Raw genomic sequence first — 18,616 nt, 5'->3', positions numbered from 1 at the left:
TTTGCAAGAAACACCTGTCTAGCAGAAAACGCTATCAATAATTGCCCTCACTCTTTATCTGTGCCTAAACCTAAATGTAGATTCCATGAACAAAGCTTCTTTCTTAGAACTGCACGCCTATGGAATTGTCTTCCATTTTCCTGCTTTCCAGCTGACTACAATATGGTTGTCTTCAAGTCTAACATAAACAAGTTTTTGATGAGCCGTTCCCTATAAGTTAACAAATTTACCAAATTTCCATTACTAACGAGTACTATATTTTCCAATTGTCTACTGTGCACTCTTTAACCCTTATCCTCGAGCGTCCTATTGACCTTGATAAGTGGTGATGCCAATGTAAAAAAAAAAAGTCTCTGACCCATATAGCAGCTTCCTAAACACTTAGCTTTGTTTTTGTTTTGATTCTCCAATCTGACCACACACGTTTACCCAATTTGCCAAAAGCAGAACTGGATTTGGCTATCCTGTGATTTTATTCAGCATACTGTTACATGATAAGGGCTGTCCCCTGTTCATGTAAGTATAAAAATAGAGAGATTAGTTAAAATGAAAATAAGAGAAAGCATAAATCGAACCCTGGACATAAGTTTTAAAGAACAATAGGTTTAAATGGAATGTCCAGTAAATTGTTAATTCGGATGAAATAAATAATAAATAAACTATTCAATTGTTAAAAGAATGTGGATAATAAAATATGAGTTAAATAAATTAGATATGTAGGTTAAATTCCTTTGTGGAAACAACACAAGAAAAATAGGTTATTGGGAAATCAATGTCGACAACGTGCAAAGTCGCGCATGTTGAAACACGTGAATTTTGCTCACGTGGCCGGGATGCATGGATTTCTCAATATAGGAGGTGGGAGTTAGTTAGTCGTGGAGAGAGTCAGAGACAGTCAGAGAGACAGTCAGGGGAGACAGAGACAGGCGGACGTCTGAAGCGAGACGTTACTTCAGAAACTAAGATGTGAAACTTTGAGTTCTTAATGAGGAAATCCCGACCGGTCGTAAGAAAATAAATTATCATGTGTTTTGGATAAAGCTCATCTTTGTGTTTGTGATTTCTACAAAAAGGTAAATTGTATTGTTATTATATGTCTGTGTTATAAAATGTCATTACATACACATCTCTCTCTAAGATACAACATCATATGTAATAAGACAAGAACTCTCACTAAGACTCATATCATTACTAATAAGAACTCACGTAACATACGCGCACAAGTGGTATCGTCTAATAATAATAATAATAACTATATAACAATACTACCCGGATAAACAAAACTGTCCGTGACATTTAACTTCTTACCACCAATAAGATGTTTGGTTCAACCTATGGCATTCCTATGGGAGGGGAATACAAAACATGTTTTCTTGAGGTTGATAAGTTATCAAAAGCTTCTGATAACTTGTCCCTATTCATGTGTGGGTCTGTTTCTGAATGTGAAACAAGGTCTGCATCATCTGCATATAAAAATTCAAGAACAAGGTTCTGAAAAATTTTCGACTTGAGATGTCTAAGGTTAAAAAGTTTACCTGATGTATGAAACTTCACTCCAATATCGCAATTGTTAAAAGTATACACCAGCATCACATTAAAAAATATATGGAAAATAATGTATGAGCAAATATATCACCTTGTTTCACATCGTTTTCAACTGAAATTGGATCAGACAGAGATCCATTAAAGTTCACTCGGGCTTTCATAATATGGTGTAACTGCTGAAGCAACTCCATAAAACTTGTAGGACAGCCTAGTTTCCTAAGAATCTTCCAGAATGCATTGCGATTGATGGTATCAAAAGCTTTTGTCAGATCGACAAAACTTAATACAAAAGCACTCGCTGCTCCATACATTTTTACGTTATGCCACAGCCAGATGTACAACCACATTGATTTTTGGAGATGTTAGTGAGACAAATCCATTTCAACAAACAATTTAATATCTTTGCTAAAACCTTTCCCCACTGCTTCAAGCAAGCTAATGCTTCTATAATAATTTTGACTCAGATTTTGACTCATTTCCTTCATAAATTTCGATCAATATTTCATCAATCCCATCTTGAGAGATAGCATTACCATGCCATCATCATCATATCTTATTGCAATAGAAATTAACCCATCGCATGGCGGTGCTATTTGCCTCCTTAAGGTCTTGGTTTGGCAATGAGGACCCAATCGGCAGTTTTCCTTAAGGTGGTGCATCATTTGTACCTCTCCACATGGACATAAAGGTGAAGTGTCTAGGCCCCACGTGGAGATTTTTTATTTTGCCTACTTTGGCTCTGGCTCTATTTAGAGTCACCCAGTTTTTTCTACCAAGGTTTGAATCCTGGGGGAGTGTTTCTTTTTGGTCTGGTAGGGCTTCATTTTTATTCCTGCTGTTATAGTCTCGCCATCGTTCCATCCTATAGGAGGAAGCTTGCCTGGGATCGAGTTCCTCTATATTGATGAAGCTACTGCGAGATCTTAGTCTTTGTCTCACTGATTGGTGGCCAAACAGTGATTACCATGCCAAACATCGAGGATGAGTGCATGGACTGTGCTGATAATGCTATCACCTCCAAAGAGTAATAATTCAATAGGTATCCCATCAAGTTCTGGTGCTTTTCCCTTATTAATCTCTATTAACGGGCTTTTGGTCTCATCAACGCTGGAATCAATCATCATCTCAGCAAACTTTTTTTTGTGGGAGACTATCAATAACTACATGATTTACTTCAGACGGATTATCAATAAGATCTTGAAAATGTTCTTTCCATCATTCCATAACCCCCCCCCCTCAACACTGTTGAAAATTGCAGAACCATCTTTAGATTTCACAGGTACCAATGTTGCCTGATTTTGTAATACATATCTTTTGAACTTAGCTAGATACAGCCTGGATATTGCTGCTCTATCTGAAACCCATTTTAGTGATGAAGGTCAACTTACTGAAAAAGGTGCAGGGTATACGTTTTTCTGGGAAGGCAAACCAAAGGGAGTAAAAAGGAAGGAGGAGGAGTTGGTTTTGCTATCAGGACAAAGCTCACATCTCAGGACAACCTCGTGGAATTAGTGATCGAATCATTACTGAGGGTACCTTTACCTTGTAATCATTATGTGTCAGTTATCTCAGTACATGCCCCTACTTTGGATAGTAGGCAGGATGTTAAAATGAGGTTTTATCAAGATCTAGGGAATTGTATGAAAGGGATGCCAAAAGCGGATAAGATTTTGTTACTTGAAAACTTCAATGCATGGGTTGAAAGTGATCACAAGTGTCACAGTCTCCACCCCAAATAACTCTCTCTATCTGAAGATCATGCTTGCACATAACATAATCATGAATATGACCATGCTTTGATCTAGGGTGTATTCAGGTTACCTTGTGAGTGCCACATCTGGTCAGGAGCTGCTAGAAAGGATTTGTCCTGCCTTGATAGAGTTCAAAATAGGTTTTGTAGCTTCGTAGGAGATGTCCTTTTCTCTTCCCTGCAACCTCTTTCTTACAGAAGAGATGTTGCGAGTTTATCGTTATTTTCATGGAAAGTGCTTGAATGAGCTTCAATCTATGGTCTACCCTTGCCAAACTTTCACAAGAAACACTCGTCTAGCTGAAAACACTATCAATAATTCCCCTCACTCTTTATCTGTGCCTAAACCTAAACATAGATTCCATGAACAAAGCTTCTTTCTTAGAACTGCACGCCTGTGGAACTGTCTTGTTTTCCTGCTTTTCAGCTGACTAAAATATCGTTGTCTTCAAGTCCAATGTAAACAAGTTCTTGATGAGCTGTTCCACTTAAGTTAACAAATTTACTGAATTTCCATTACTAACGATTACTATATTGTCCAATTGACTACTGTACACTCTTTAACCCTTATCCTCGAATGGTCTCTGGCCTTGATAAAAAAAAACCTGGGGGTATCTTAGGAAAATATGGCCTTGGTAAGGCAAATGATAATGGGATTCTTCTTTTGTGGTTGTGCACTGAACATAATCTTGCAGTATGTAACACTTTCTACCAACAAAAACCCATTCACAAGGTAACCTGAATACACCCTAGATCAAAACATGGTCATATTCATGATTATGTTATCATGTGCAAGCACTTTAAGAAAACCAAACATAGGGATTGGTTTGATGAAATGATTCTACAATCGCCAATATTTTGGAAGAGAAGAAAAAGGTTCACGAGATATATTTGTGTTCTAATGGATCAGCTAAAATAACTGCAGAAAAAGTGTATAAAGAAGCAAAATCAAAAGTACAGTGTGAGACATGTCGGATGAAGAACAAGTGGTGGGCTAAATTGTCAGCAGACATCCAGATTGATTATGACCACAAAAATTCAATAAATATATATATATATGTGTGTGTGTGTGTATTTTTGAACATTTTCATCTTAAATTCTACGCAATTATGAAAACACACTCACAAGAGCACTTCCAGAAGTTGTTGGAATGGTACAACAAGTGCATTGCATCCAGAGATGACTTCAAAAGTAATTAGACTTTCATGTGTGTAGAATCAATAAAATAAATTTTTTTTTTCTGAAATCTTTGTCAAATATGCTATCAACCAATATTGTCTTGTTGCATGTAAAACGGAAAGAAAAAAAAAGTCACCTATGAAAACAAGAACCTTCTGAATTAAAACCTTGAATAATTATCTAAACTCAAATGTAAATTAATATTAAGCCGACTTCATAAATTGATAAAAAGTTCATTATTGGATTTTAATTATAAGGTGAAGCTCAAATGATTCAAACTCCAGATAGATAATGCCAAAAACATCCACCCATTAATATGGGAGGGGAGATTATCTTCAAATTGATAATTGAGCACCGGACTTTACTAAGTAGATATTAATAAGTCCCTTGTACCCATTCCCCCCCCCTTTTTAATTTTTTAATGGAGAGGAGATAATACAGTGGATGTGTTATCGACAATTCCAGTAACTCTCGCTTCTCCTTTTTTGTCCCTCAATCCTGATAGTCAGGGATCCGAACCTTGGATTAACCACTAAGGAGGCTGTCCTATCAGCAGGCGCAAAGTACTGGCAATGCTGTATTGCCATTTGGTGAATGGATTCTGAACCATGCAGTAGTCTCTGGTGGGGCCTCTCGATGCCATACTAGTAGGTAATTGTTACAGCTTTACCTTTTCATGTGCTACAAAAAAAAAAAAAAAATTTCCTGTCTTTTTCTCTCTTACTTTCCCTCTCTATCCTGCTCTAACCAAGTATGCCGACCTGTTCCACAAATCCCAAAACCTCAACATGAAATATCTCCAGAAAAAAAACTTGAATAAACCTAGAACCCCATCTTCCAACGTAGACCCCTATTACCATGTCTCCTTCTCCAACATCAAGGGTTTACGTTCCAACCTTCCAGAGGTTGAAACCCAATTACAGGAGACGAAACCGGACATATTCTTTCTAAGCAAAACTGGAATAGGGCCGACCACTTCCCTAGATGAGTTCATAATTAACAGATACTCTAACTTAACATCTAAATATGACCCCCAAGATCGCCATGGGCATGGAATATGTGCCTACATTAAAGATGGCTTCCCATGTGGCAGGGATATCTCTAGAGAAGATCCTAATTTACCTTATATGTGCTTCCGGGTTGCACTTGCTTACATCACTGCATTTATATTTGCCCTCTATCGGCCCCATAACAGCGGAGTTACTATCTTTAAGAGCATATCTGAGAAAATTGACCTCATCCTGTCTGCACATCCCTTGGCTAACATCCACATCTGTGGTGACTTCAACGTCCATAACATGGAATGGCTGACCCACTCAAATGAGACAGATGATGAGGGGAGGTTCTGTCATGATTTTGCCATAGCTTATGACCTCACTCAGATTTCTCATGAACCCACCCGTGTGCCCAATACTACAGGTCAATATGCAAGTCTCCTAGACCTTTATCTCTCAACTTCCCCTGAGCTATGTTCATCTTCCGTTCTTTCTCCTCTAGGATCCTCCGACCACTCCATCGTATCAGGTAAGATAAAAATGAAATGTAATAAGTCCCCAGACATACCTCTCCACCGTACTGTATATCGATACTCCATGGCTGACTGAGATAGCTTCCGTACATTTATACCTGATCTACCTCTGCATTCCATGTTTAAAAAGGATGTGTCCTCTATAGTATCAGACCTGACCGAATGGTTAATTATAGGCATAGGCAGATTCATACCATCTAAAAAATTTCAACAAAAACCTAACAGCCAGCCATAGTTCTCCCCAGAATGTGCTGCTGCCATCGCGCATAGAAATCACTTTTTCCATAGCTACCAACGTAATAGATGCACTGAGACTAAAGCTGCTTTCAGGACTGCCAGCAACCACTGTAAAAGAGTAATAAAAAATGCAAGAGAGCTATATGCCCAGTCTGTTAAATCCAAAGTAGCTGATCAGCGGCTTGGTTCCCACCAGTTCTGGCAAATAACAAATAGGATCCTGAACAGAAGTGTGCATTCTATCCCAACCATTATCAATGGACCAGAGGTCATCTCGTCAGCTTCAGACAAGGCCAAACTATTTACCAAGAACTTTGCAGCTAATTCTACCCTATGCAACGAAGACCATCAACTCCCCATATTTCTTCCTATAACACAGAACACGCTACGTAACATACAAATATCTGTGTATGAGGTCGCTAAACTAATCAAGAACCTTGATTCCAGTAAAGCAACTGGCCCTGACGGCATTCCAATTATAGTGTTAAAAAAGCTTCAACCAGAACTTGCTCTCATACTTACGAAACTGTTTAAGCGTTGCCTTAAGTGCTTTCCAACACCCTGGAAAACCTCATCAGTGTGCCCTGTATTTAAGAACTCAGGTGATAAATCATCTCCCTCTCAGTACAGACCAATAAGTCTCCTGTGTGTAATGAGTAAGTTGCTGGAATCCACATTAAATAGAGAAATAGTCAACCACCTCAGCAGAAATAACCTTCTCAGTGACACGCAATATGGTTTCCATTCTGCAAGATCTACAGACAATGTGCTAACGGCTATATCTCATAGGATTAGTAAATCTCTTGACAAAGGCCTCCTTTCTAGGGACATTGCTCTTGACATATCAAAGGCCTTCGACAAGGTATGGCATAAAGGCCTACTTCACAAGATTTCCAGCTACGGTATAACTGGAAATGTTCTCTCTATCATTAAATCATTTCTCACTGATAGGCTCATAAGAGTAGTGGTTGATGGGCAGAAATCAGAGGCCCACAGTATTAATGCTGGAGTCCCTCAAGGGTCCATCCTGGGCCCAACTCTCTTCCTGATCTCCCTAAAACCATTCTTAAATCATTCATTGACATCTATGCTGATGACACGACCATCTACGGCAACACATCAAAGGCTGTAAATGACAAAGCTCTCTCTAATTCTCTCTCCTCTGATCTCGAGCGCGTGGTTCAGTAGGGGGAAGATGTGGCTGATTACCTTTAATGTATCTAAAACCAAACTACTATCTTTATATCATCAACACTCTGATCCCCATCTGGCATCAATTGAAATGGATGGCTCTTGTCAAGGAGAAGCCCCGTATTTTGACAAGCTTCTGGGCTTGACCTTTACTCCTGATCTGAAATGGAACACGTACATCAAGTCAAGGTCGCTGGAAAGATGGTGGGATCCTTCTACCGCTCCAGAAGATATCTCACTACTGATGCAATTCTCTATCTATATAAAAGCCAAGTACGTCCAAGGATGGAATACTGCTGCCATATCTGGGCAGGAGCTGCTAAAAACAGACTATCCTGCCTTGACAGAGTACAAAATAGACTTCGTGGCTTAGTGGGGGATGCCCTTTTCTCTTCCCTGCAACCTCTCTCCTACAGAAGAGACGTTGCAAGCCTATCTTTGTTTTATCGTTATTTCCATGGCAGGTGCTAATCTGAACTCCAATCTCTGGTTCCCCTCTCGCCAATCTTTTACGAAAAACACCCGTCTAGCTGAATCCACTGTCAAAAACTTTCCCCACTCTTTATCTATGCCTAAATCAAAACGTAGATTCCATGAACAAAGCTTCTTTCTTGGAACTGCACGCCTGTGGAACTCTGTTCCGTCTGCCTGCTTCCCACCTGACTACAACCTGGATGTCTTCAAGTCCAGCGTAAACAAATTCCTGATGAACCGCACCCTTAAGTAGACACTTTATTAAATCTCCGCACTAACGTACTGTACTTACAACAACTCTTATCCCTGAGTGGCTTCCGGGCCTTGATAAGTGGTGACCACTTTGTAAAAAAAAAAATTAAAAAAAGTGCCCATACAAAAAAAATGTCTGGAAACTTATTGAAGGCACCTCAGTATATATATATATATATATATATATATATATATATATATATATATATATATATACACACATATACCATATATTTTATTTATTTATATCTTCTGTACTCCTATAATTTTTTTTTTCTTGTGTATTGATATTCATATTAAAACCCTTTTTTTTCTATTTATTTAAAAAGAAAATACAACTTTGTTATATATGGGTTGTGGAATTGCATTCATCTGCAAAAGGTCTAGCTAATTTGCATATTCTTTTAAACATTCATTTTAATTAGTTAGTTTTTTTGGTTTTCTTGTAGAATGATCATCTTTAGTTAACTATTACGTGAAATTATATTCATGCAGATAATCTACGTGACTTATACTTGCGTAATATTTGTGTAAAAAGGTTATAGTAAACACAAACCTCTTTCTGTATATGTTTATGTATGCATATATATGTTTAAAAGATTATGCCTACCAAACTCCTCTGTCAGTTTTTGGTCTACAGACATGAAACTTAATATATAGGGTATTCGAACCCATGCAAAACTTTATATTTGGGTTTTAGCCGGGGAAAATTGGTGCAAAACTGAAAAGTTAAGAAAAATGGAATTTGCCAGGTGAAGGTTGAACGTCAGCATTACGACTATGCATGCGTAACATAATAGCTATTGGTTCATGTTTTAACTTTTAGCCTTGGAGCAAACGTCTTCTTAGCTCAGACATTAACATCTAAGGAAAAAGTCAATTGCAAGGTAAATATTGTGGGTTTGATTCTCGGTGGTGGTGCCCAAATCATTTCTTTTTTTCTTTTAAATTTTTAAATCATTACTATATATATTGTGTCCAACATAATCTATATATAAAATCTATAATATAAATCTCACCTGTTTAAATGTATGTATGTTTGTATGTTTCACAAAAACTTTCGACGGAGGTGACGGATTTTTATCAGTGTCATTTTGAAGCTCCACCTTTCAGACGACAAATATCGAAAAATTGGCCAAAAACATTAATTCCTTCACCCTAAACTCAGCCGTTTTGTACAAGGAGGTGTCCATTTTTTTTTTTGTCGATATTTTAGCAAATCATCGTCACCGTTGGATTGACTTTCAACACTTTTGACTTCCGGTTGCGTCATGGAGACATTGGCTAAGATGTTAGATTTTCTTTCACTTTCTTTTCCACCTTTGTGTCACGAGTTCAAGCCTGCCTGACTATTATCAATTTTTTTTTTTTTTTTTTTTTTTTTAAACACCTCTCTCCACCCTGGCTGTTTTGATTCCCTTCCACGCTACTACCATTTTCCTTTTAACACTTCTCTCCACATTCACGGGTTCGAGCCTGCCTGCCTACTACCACTTTTTTTTTTTTTTGCTCAACACACACCTCCAAACGTTGGTCAGCCAGGCTAGTATAATAATAAATATGAAATCTGCATTAATCAAAATATCATATTTAAGCATAGTTTACGACCAGACAATGCCGGGTGGCCTGCTAGTATACATATAATTCTAGATTAAAGGGATCCAAAGAAAAAGCAATGAACTTAAGAGTCATCAATAAAAAGAACAAGATATGTTTTTATTTAATTTCAAGTAAACAACTTACAACAATAACAATGCTACTGTCTCCGTCAAATGACCTTATCAGGTAACCTAAACTTCTGGTTTACATCGAATCATAATCCTTGTCGTAACTATGTAAATTATTTGAAATTGAATAAAAACAAGTGAAGCATGCATGGTTCCTCGTGAGTGCACACTGAACAAGACATAAAAAAAAAAATAACCAAGTTCAGCATTTGTCCCCTCCCCATTTAGCTCCAAAAGTCCCCAGGGGACGTCAAATCCTGGTGAAAATGAACAAACGGTGCAGTTTTAGGCCTTAACATATGTAAATTTGAGTTCTGCACCATGCAAAAAAAGAAATGACTAAGTCCATCATTTTCCCCGCCCCATTTCGTCCCAAAAATCCCAAAGGCCTTAACATATTTAAATTTGAGTTCAGCACCATGCAAAACTGCTAAATAGACATACACAGAAAATGTTGGACAAATATGGTAAAATAGTCCCAAATGGAGCTAATAAAGCCCTAAAAGAGCCCCTCGGGCACACCCAAGAGTTATCGCAAACTATAGAAAACAAAATTATATAGAAATCAGTTAGATACAACTTTTCAGAAAGTTTTATAAAAATCCAAGCCATCAATTTTTTTAAGCACAAAATTGTCAATTTTAGTCATTTTTAATCAGGGTGGGGTGGGAAGAAAATCCGTTCTGTTACTTTTTTACTCATATCATGTTTAATGTTTGTGCAAAATTTTCAAAAATAGTGGCAGACGATATAATAAATAATCGTGCTCAACCCAAGGAGTGGCAACTTACATAGTCATTCATAGATTGCTTCATTTTATCATAACTGTGTAGTGTGGCTAGACCAAAGATTCAAAGTCAAGGAGGGAACTAACAACCATCTAGGTGATAGTTGCTCTAACCATCAGGCAACAGACAGGCGCTGCTAGTAAATGATATCTACAAGTATTTGGAATATATATATATATATATATATATATAGTTATCCACATACAGTACTGTTTCACAGCTCATCAGTGCAGCTAGACAGGCAACTGCCTCAAGCCAGGATAACCGCCCAAATGACAGTCAGGCTTCTCACCATTGCGCTATACGGCTGGTGCTGCATGGGTAATGAATTAACGATGTTTTGACATCGTCCAAATGCCTCTGCTAGATTTGTTTACACAAAGAGCGTTGCTTAATACGCTAATGGCAGTTTGTATAAAGCTAAATGGAGGCCATCTAGAACATATGCTGTAGAATGGAGAAAAAAAGGCCAAAGACCCTAGTGTTTTGATGTGATGTTTTGAATATAATAAACTAGTTATGACCAAAGTTTCATTTCATTCGGACAAAACGCTAAGAAACGGGGCCTAATTAGAGTTGGGGCCCGTTTTTTTAGGTCACCCTGTATGTGTGTGTGTGTGTATATATATACATATATATATATATATATATATATATATATATATATATATATATAGGGAGCATTTTTCTCTAAGACATATTTCATTAAATAAAATAGATGTATATAAATTATTCAAAACCAGTTAGATTAATTTATCCCTGACCCTGAATCCTGAACGATTGGAAAGTATTCAGACTTATGATAAATATGGTGATTACATCAGGCAGTTCCTGCAAGAAGCGAAAACTGTTATTCGGAAGTTGGAAAGGATCGAAAACAGAATTAATAGACAAAAACCGTCTATTTTATTTAATGTGTGGTTAAAGGTTGTTTTTGTTTTAAGGCATATCAACCCTTTTCAGGTTATTTAATGCCGAATCTAAAGATTTTGAAGAAAGATTTTTTAATAGAATATATTTGTTGTTTTCAAGTCGGTTTCTATTTAACCCATAGTTGGGACCCTAACAGGTACTACCACTCCGGGTCAGAGTGGACCTGGTAGCAATGGTAATTAAAGGGTGGCTCCACACTCCCCGAAGCCCGCAAGCTGGGGCCTACCCACTGGATATAGTTTAAGGTCATAGCCAGGACCTATTTAATGTGTGTGCATATATATATATATATGTATGTATATGTTTTATGCAGCAAGCATAAACTTGAAAATGTGTAAAAAATATAGAAATTTTTGGTGAAAAAATAAAAAATAAAAAGGCATTTTCAACAGAATAACAAATTAAAATTAATCAATCGATTAGCTAATCAATTAATTCATGAAGCAGTAGTATTCAGTGAAATTAAATAATCTGAAATTCAAGTTTTATATATATATATATATATATATATATATATATATATATATATATATATACTACCATGGGTGCCCGGCGTTGCCCTGATGTTTGGAGGTGTATGCTGATGAAAAAAAAAAAAAAGTGCAATTTTTTTTAACTTTGACCCCTATTATGACCCCTTAACATTTATTGTTTTGGGCTCAAATACAGTTATTAAGTTAGATCCATGTCCAAGGAACCTATATCTAAAGTTCTCAAAGGTCAAATCGTTGAACTTTGACCCCTTAACAGCCAAATTTCTGGACGAAAACCGATCACATAGATTTCCCCAAATCTCAGTACTCTGTATATCAAATTTCGAATCTGTAGACTAAAAATTGACAGAGTTATTACGTAGGGAAATGTACACAGACAGACACACAGACACGTTCACTTTTATTTATATATATATATATATATATAAGTGAAAATGTCTCTGTGTATACTTCCCTACCAAATAATTTTGCCAATTTTCGGTCTACAGACTTTAAATTTGACATAAGTGGTATTGAGATTTGGGAAAATCTTTTTAATCGGTTTTCAACCAGAAATTTGGCTGTTAAAGGGTTAAAGTTCAACGATTTGACCTTTGAGAACTCTACCAAACTCCTCCGCCAATTTTGGGCCTAAACACTTGAAATTTTACATGTAGGTTACTTGAACATGGATCTAACTTTATAATTTGATTTGAGCCCAAAATAATTAATGTTAAGGGGTCATAATTGGGGACAAAGTTTTAAAAATAATTTACCGCTGCAGTTTCTACAAAATTACTCAGCCAATTTTTGGTCTAAACATTTAAAATTTTACATAAGGTGTATTCTGATATAGGGTAAGCTTTTTAATCGTTTTTTGCTGAAAATTTGGCTTCCAAGGGGTCAAAGTTCCAAAGATTTTACCTTTGCGGTTTCTAGCAAACTATTAAGCCAATTTTGGGTCTAAACATTTGAAATTTTACATAAAGTGTATTCACACATGCAGCAAGCTTTTTAATCAGTTTTTGGACGAAAATTTGGCTGCCAAGAGGTCAAAGTTTACAGAGTTGACCTTTGCAGACTCTACCAAACTCCTCCGCCAATTTTGGGTCTAAACACTTGAAATTTTAGATGTTGATTACTTGGACACGGATCAAACATTTTAATTCAATTCGAGCCCAAAACAATAAATGTTAAGGGATAAAAATTGGGGCCAAATTAAAAAAAGAAAAAATTGCCGTCTGCGATCTCTACCAACTTTTCTCTATGGTAATTAAGGAAGTCTATTATATAGAAAGGCATGACCGGACATATTCACACTTTTACATATGCACATAAAGTTATGAACAGTACATAGTGGCTGAGCAAAGCCGGGCGGAACTGCTACTATATATATATATATATATATATATATATATATATATATACACACACACTCATTATTTGTTTTTACATAAGCATTAATATGTTACTACACAGTCATGAGCATGTTTCGGTCAGCTAGTTACCAGTAACTAGAGACATCTTGAGGCAATACAGCTTATACGAAAACAAAGTTTGCAATGAAAATATCAGGTCTTCACAAGCAGTTCATATCAGGAGGTTCCGTTTAATGTTGTGAAAAATAAGATTTGGTTGTATTTAAATAAGACCCAAAAGGGGTGCGGTTTTGAGTTTGTATTGAGATTTAGGAATGAATTGGAAAGGATGGAGGGGGGGGGGGTTAACTATCGACATAGAGTCTCAATATTTAAATTTTCCACAAATAAGTAGTTTTCCGGATATTAAGCAATGTAATTCTTTAAGTTATAAGTCGTGACCATTGTTGTATGTGCAAGCGCGTGAATATTTTTGCAGCAAAAAACAAGTTTTTTACAGTAGGTTTTGTGTTGGTCTACCAGGCCACAATTACCCACGCTGGTGTAAGGGAATTTAAGGAACTTTCACCGGTCACGTGGCATGTCAGTAAAGAAATGGGCAGTAAGTCAGGTGTATGGCAAGTGCTCGTCTGAGCTCCAATCTATGGTCCCCTTCGTCAAACTTTCACAAGAAACACTCGTCTAGCTGAAAACATTATCAATAATTTCTCCCGCTCTTTATCCGTGCCTAAACCTAAATTCCATGAACAAAGCTTTTTTTCTTATAACTGCACACCTGTGGAACTCTCTTCCATTTGCCTGCTTTCCGGCTGATTCAGTGATTATAATATGGTTGTCTTCAAGTCCAATGTAAACAAGTTCTTGATGAGCCGTTCCCCTTAAGTAATTTAATTTACCAAATTTACACTACTAACAATTACTACGTCACTGTCCCATTGAGCACCATACACTTATTAACTCTTATCCTCGAGTGGCCTCTGGGTTTTGATAAGTGGTGACTCCTTTGTTAAAAAAAAAAAAGAAAAAAAAGTAGAATATTGTATCGAGAAAGTGGACCCTCTTCTTAAAGATAATTAAATTTATTTTTTATTCAAAATTTTTTCTTCTAATATCATATATTAGTTTGCAATCTATGATAATCGTCGGAAAAAGGTGAAAAACATGCATTTTTAGTGGGTGGGGTGGGCAGTGGGCACTCTCGTACAGATCTGCCTTTTGTTTCATTTTTCAAAGTAAATAAACGCTTTAAAATAAGTTAAGACAAAAAAAATTATTCATGTAGGCTGAAGAGTAACGTGTCTTGCCTTTGGTAACATTCATTTATTGTATATTCATTTTTTTTTTTTCATTACTTTTGGTTTTATTGTAAAAAAAAAAAAATGCTCATTTATTTTTTAGGCAAAAATCACAAATAGGTAAGTTGATCAAAATACATATATTTCTGTTACTAATTTCTCAACTGTATTTTCTTTAAATAATTCAGGTCAAACGTAACGTTTACTACTTTTTTTTTTTAACAGTAAATAAACAAACCCACTAAAAAGTTAGGTGCTTCCTGCTTCTGCAGTGATTTTTAAATAACATTTTCAAGTTAAATTAGTTTTACGGTATCTTTTTTAGGTAAACTTTTACGACATGTTCCAGCAGCGTAATATACACACTCCCGGGTTTGTATTACTGTACACATAGAATTCGAAAAAGTTGTCAAAAAACAAATATATAACAAATAAACGTTATCAAAGGCAACATAAATTACTTTTCTACCTAACTGGATATGTTTTCAGTGTTTTTATTTAATGTAACATGTTTATTCAGCTCGAAAAACATACTGTGTTTACCGATGTATTGGAAAATTCAAAATGGCGCCCGACTCTCTCTTTAACACGGTAAGTTTGGGAAAAGGTGCTATAAATATAAAACTAGACAAAATACTGTTAGAAACTCGCTCAATATATATTACCGTGACAAGGTTGACATCTATTCGGTGTTTTTTTTTTATAGTATTTTGTCTAATTTATTATTTATAACACCTTTTCCCGAACTCACCGTGTTAAAGAGAGAGTCGGGCGCTATTTTGAATTTTCCAGTAAACAAGGTATGTTTTTCGAGCTGAATAAACATGTTATTGTTACATTGAATAAAAACACGAGAGATATATCCAGTTCGGTAGAAAAGTAACTTATCTTGCTTTTGATAACATTTATTTGTTATATATTTGTTTTTTGACAACTTTTTCAAATCTATGTGTACAGTAATACAAACTGTATACTACTACTCTGGGGCAGGTCGTAAAAGTTTCTTTTTAATTATTAAATTGTTAGGTGAAAGCACAGGATAATTACAAAACACCTTCCTCTCCCATGTTAAGTATGTCTTTCTAATTAATAACATTATTATCATTTCAGCACGGTTCAATAAGTGCACAAGTGCCAAAAATTAAAACAAATAAAATTTTAAAAAACAACAGGTTTTGTTTTCATATACAAAATAGAAGTCGAACTCGAACGCCTGGAAAAAATATAGATTTAAGATCAAACATTACAATAAAACAAAGAAGCTAAAACACTTAACACCACTAGAAATAAAATCACCAGAAAAGGTAAACATCACCTACAGAACTGATTTTTACCTAAGCTTTTCGCTCTTGTGAAGGTAAAAAGGCCCACTCGGGGATTGAACTCGCCATGTTGTTGTTCGTTTCCAAATCAAAACACGTTGTCGTTCGCCATCTTAAAATTTAGTCAGTCATACCGAAGAGAAAAAAATGCGATAAGAAACTAATATTAAAAAAAAAAAAAAAAAAATCAGAGGAATTAAAACAAAACATTGAATAAATTTTCGCATCATTTGTAATTATTAATAATAATAATAATAATAATAAAAATAACGCTGAAATTGATAATAAAATAAAAAATGCAACCCCTTTTTTTTTTTTTTTTTACATTACTTTTCTTTAAAAAAGACTTCTAAATAATGGTGATTATGCTTGTGATCAGGTGACCGGAAGTGGTCACTAGAGCAAAGCTGGGTTACGATACCGGGTTATCCTTCCTTCCTTCCTTCCCCCCTCTCTCTCTCTCTCTCTAGTTATATATCTATTTTTTTTTTTTTTTTACCTGGGCCCTTATCAAGACCCGGAAGCCACTCGGGGATAAGGGTTATTTTGTGTACAATAATCAATGGGATAATATCGTAGTAATAGTTGGTATTGGAGATGTGATAAAGCGTCTTACTTAAGGGGGCGATTAATCAGGAATTTGTTTATGTTGGACTTGAAGACGTCCAAGTTGTAGTCAGGTGGGAAACAGGCAAACGGAAGAGAATTCCACAGGCGTGCACTTCTCAGAAAAAAAGCTATGTTCATGGAATCTACGTTTTGATTTAGGCACAGATAAAGAGTGGGGGAAATTACTGACAGTGGTTTTAGCTAGACGGGTGTTTATCATGAATGATTGGCGAGGGGCGACCAGAGATTGGAGCTCGGACGAGCACTTACCATGGAAATAATGATAAAACAAAGACAGGCTCGCAACGTCTCTTCTGTGAGAGAGAGGTTGCAGGGAAGAGAAAAGAGCATCCCCCACTAAGCCACGAAGTCTATTTTGTACTCTGTCAAGGCAGAATAGTCTGTTTTTAGCAGCTCCTGCCCAGATATGGCAGCAGTACTCCATCTTTGGACGTACTTGGCTTTTATACAGATAGAGAATTGCATCAGTAGTGAGATATCTTCTGGAGCGGTAGAAGGATCCTACCATTTTCCCAGCGGCCCGAGCAACAGACTTTATATACGTGTTCCATTTCAGATCAGGAGTAAAGGTCAAACCCAGGAACTTGTCAAAACATGAAGCCTCCCCAAGACGAGAGCCATCCATTTCAATTGATGCTAGATGAAGAACAGAGCGTTGATGATGTCAAGTTAGGAGCTTGGTTTTAGATGCATTAAAAGTAACCAGCCATCTCTTCTCCCACTGAACGACGTGCTCAAGATCAGAGGAGAGGGAATCAGAGAGAGCTTTGTCATTTACAGCCTTTGATGTGTTGCCGTAGATGGTCGTGTCATCAGCATAGATGTCAACGAATGATTTAAGTATGTGTTTTAGGAGATCATTGATGTAGATCAGGAAGAGAGTTGGTCCCAGGATGGACCCTTGGGGGACTCCAGCATTAATACTGTGGGCCTCTGATTTCTGCCCATCAACCACTACTCTTATGAACCTATCAGAGAGAAATGATTTAATTATTGAGAAAACATTTCCAGTTATACCGTAGCTGGAAATCTTGTGAAGTGGGCCCTTATGCTAAATCTTATCGAAGGCCTTTGATATGTCAAGAGTAATTGCCCTAGAAAGGAAGCCTTCGTCAAGAGATTCACTAATCTAATGGGATATACCTGTTAGCACATCAGCTGTAGATCTAGCAGAACGGAAACCATATTGAATGTCACTAAGGAGGTTATTTCTGCTGAGGTGGTTGACTACTTCTTTATTTAATATGGATTCCAGTAACTTACTCATGACACACAAGAGACTTATTGGTCTGTACTGAGACGGGGGATGCTTTATCACCTGAATTCTTAAATACAGGGCATACTGACGAGGTTTTCCAGGGTGTTGAAAAGCACTTCTTAAGACAATGATTAAACAGTTTTGTAAGTATGGGGGCAAGTTCTGGTCGAAGCTTTTTCAACACTATAATTGGAATGCCGTCTGGGCCAGTTGCTTTACCGGAATCAAGGTTCTTGATTAGTTTGGCGACCTCGTGCACAGATATTTGGATATTGGATAGGGTGTTGTCTGTTATAGGAGGAAATACGGGGAGTTGATGCCCTTCGTCACAGAGGGTAGAGTTAGCTGCAAAGTTCATGGCGAATAGTTTGGCCTTGTCTGATGCTGATGAGATGACCTCTGGTCCATTGACGATGGTTGGGATGGAATGCACACTTCTGTTCAGGATCCTGTTTGCTATTTGCCAAAACTGGTGGGAACCAAGCCACTGCTCAGCTACTTTGGATTTGACGGACTGAGCATATAGCTTTCTTGCATTTTTTGTTACTCTTTTACAGTGGTTGCTGGCAGTTCTGAAGGCAGCTTTAGTCTCAGTGTATCTATTACATTGGTAGCTATGGAAAAAGTGATTTCTGTGTGCAATGGCAGTGGCACA

The 18,616-nt window shown here is 36.7% G+C and overlaps 1 protein-coding gene across 1 annotated transcript in view; it reads right to left on the bottom strand.

Annotated features, from left to right (window-relative positions):
* LOC145266401 (uncharacterized) overlaps positions 1-16,182 on the bottom strand; it is a 109,335-nt gene extending 93,153 nt beyond the window's left edge. Inside the window, exon 1 of the mRNA XM_080122047.1 lies at positions 16,086-16,182. The gene's annotated coding sequence lies outside the window, so the exon portion shown is untranslated. The remainder of the gene's footprint in view (positions 1-16,085) is intronic.
* Positions 16,183-18,616: the final 2,434 nt, after the last annotated feature.

This window comes from Euprymna scolopes, chromosome 41, assembly GCF_053919585.1.
Source record: "Euprymna scolopes isolate OS-2025 chromosome 41, ASM5391958v1, whole genome shotgun sequence".
Classification (NCBI taxonomy): Eukaryota; Metazoa; Mollusca; class Cephalopoda; order Sepiida; family Sepiolidae; genus Euprymna; species Euprymna scolopes.
This window is presented reverse-complemented; position numbering and strand designations above follow the sequence as displayed.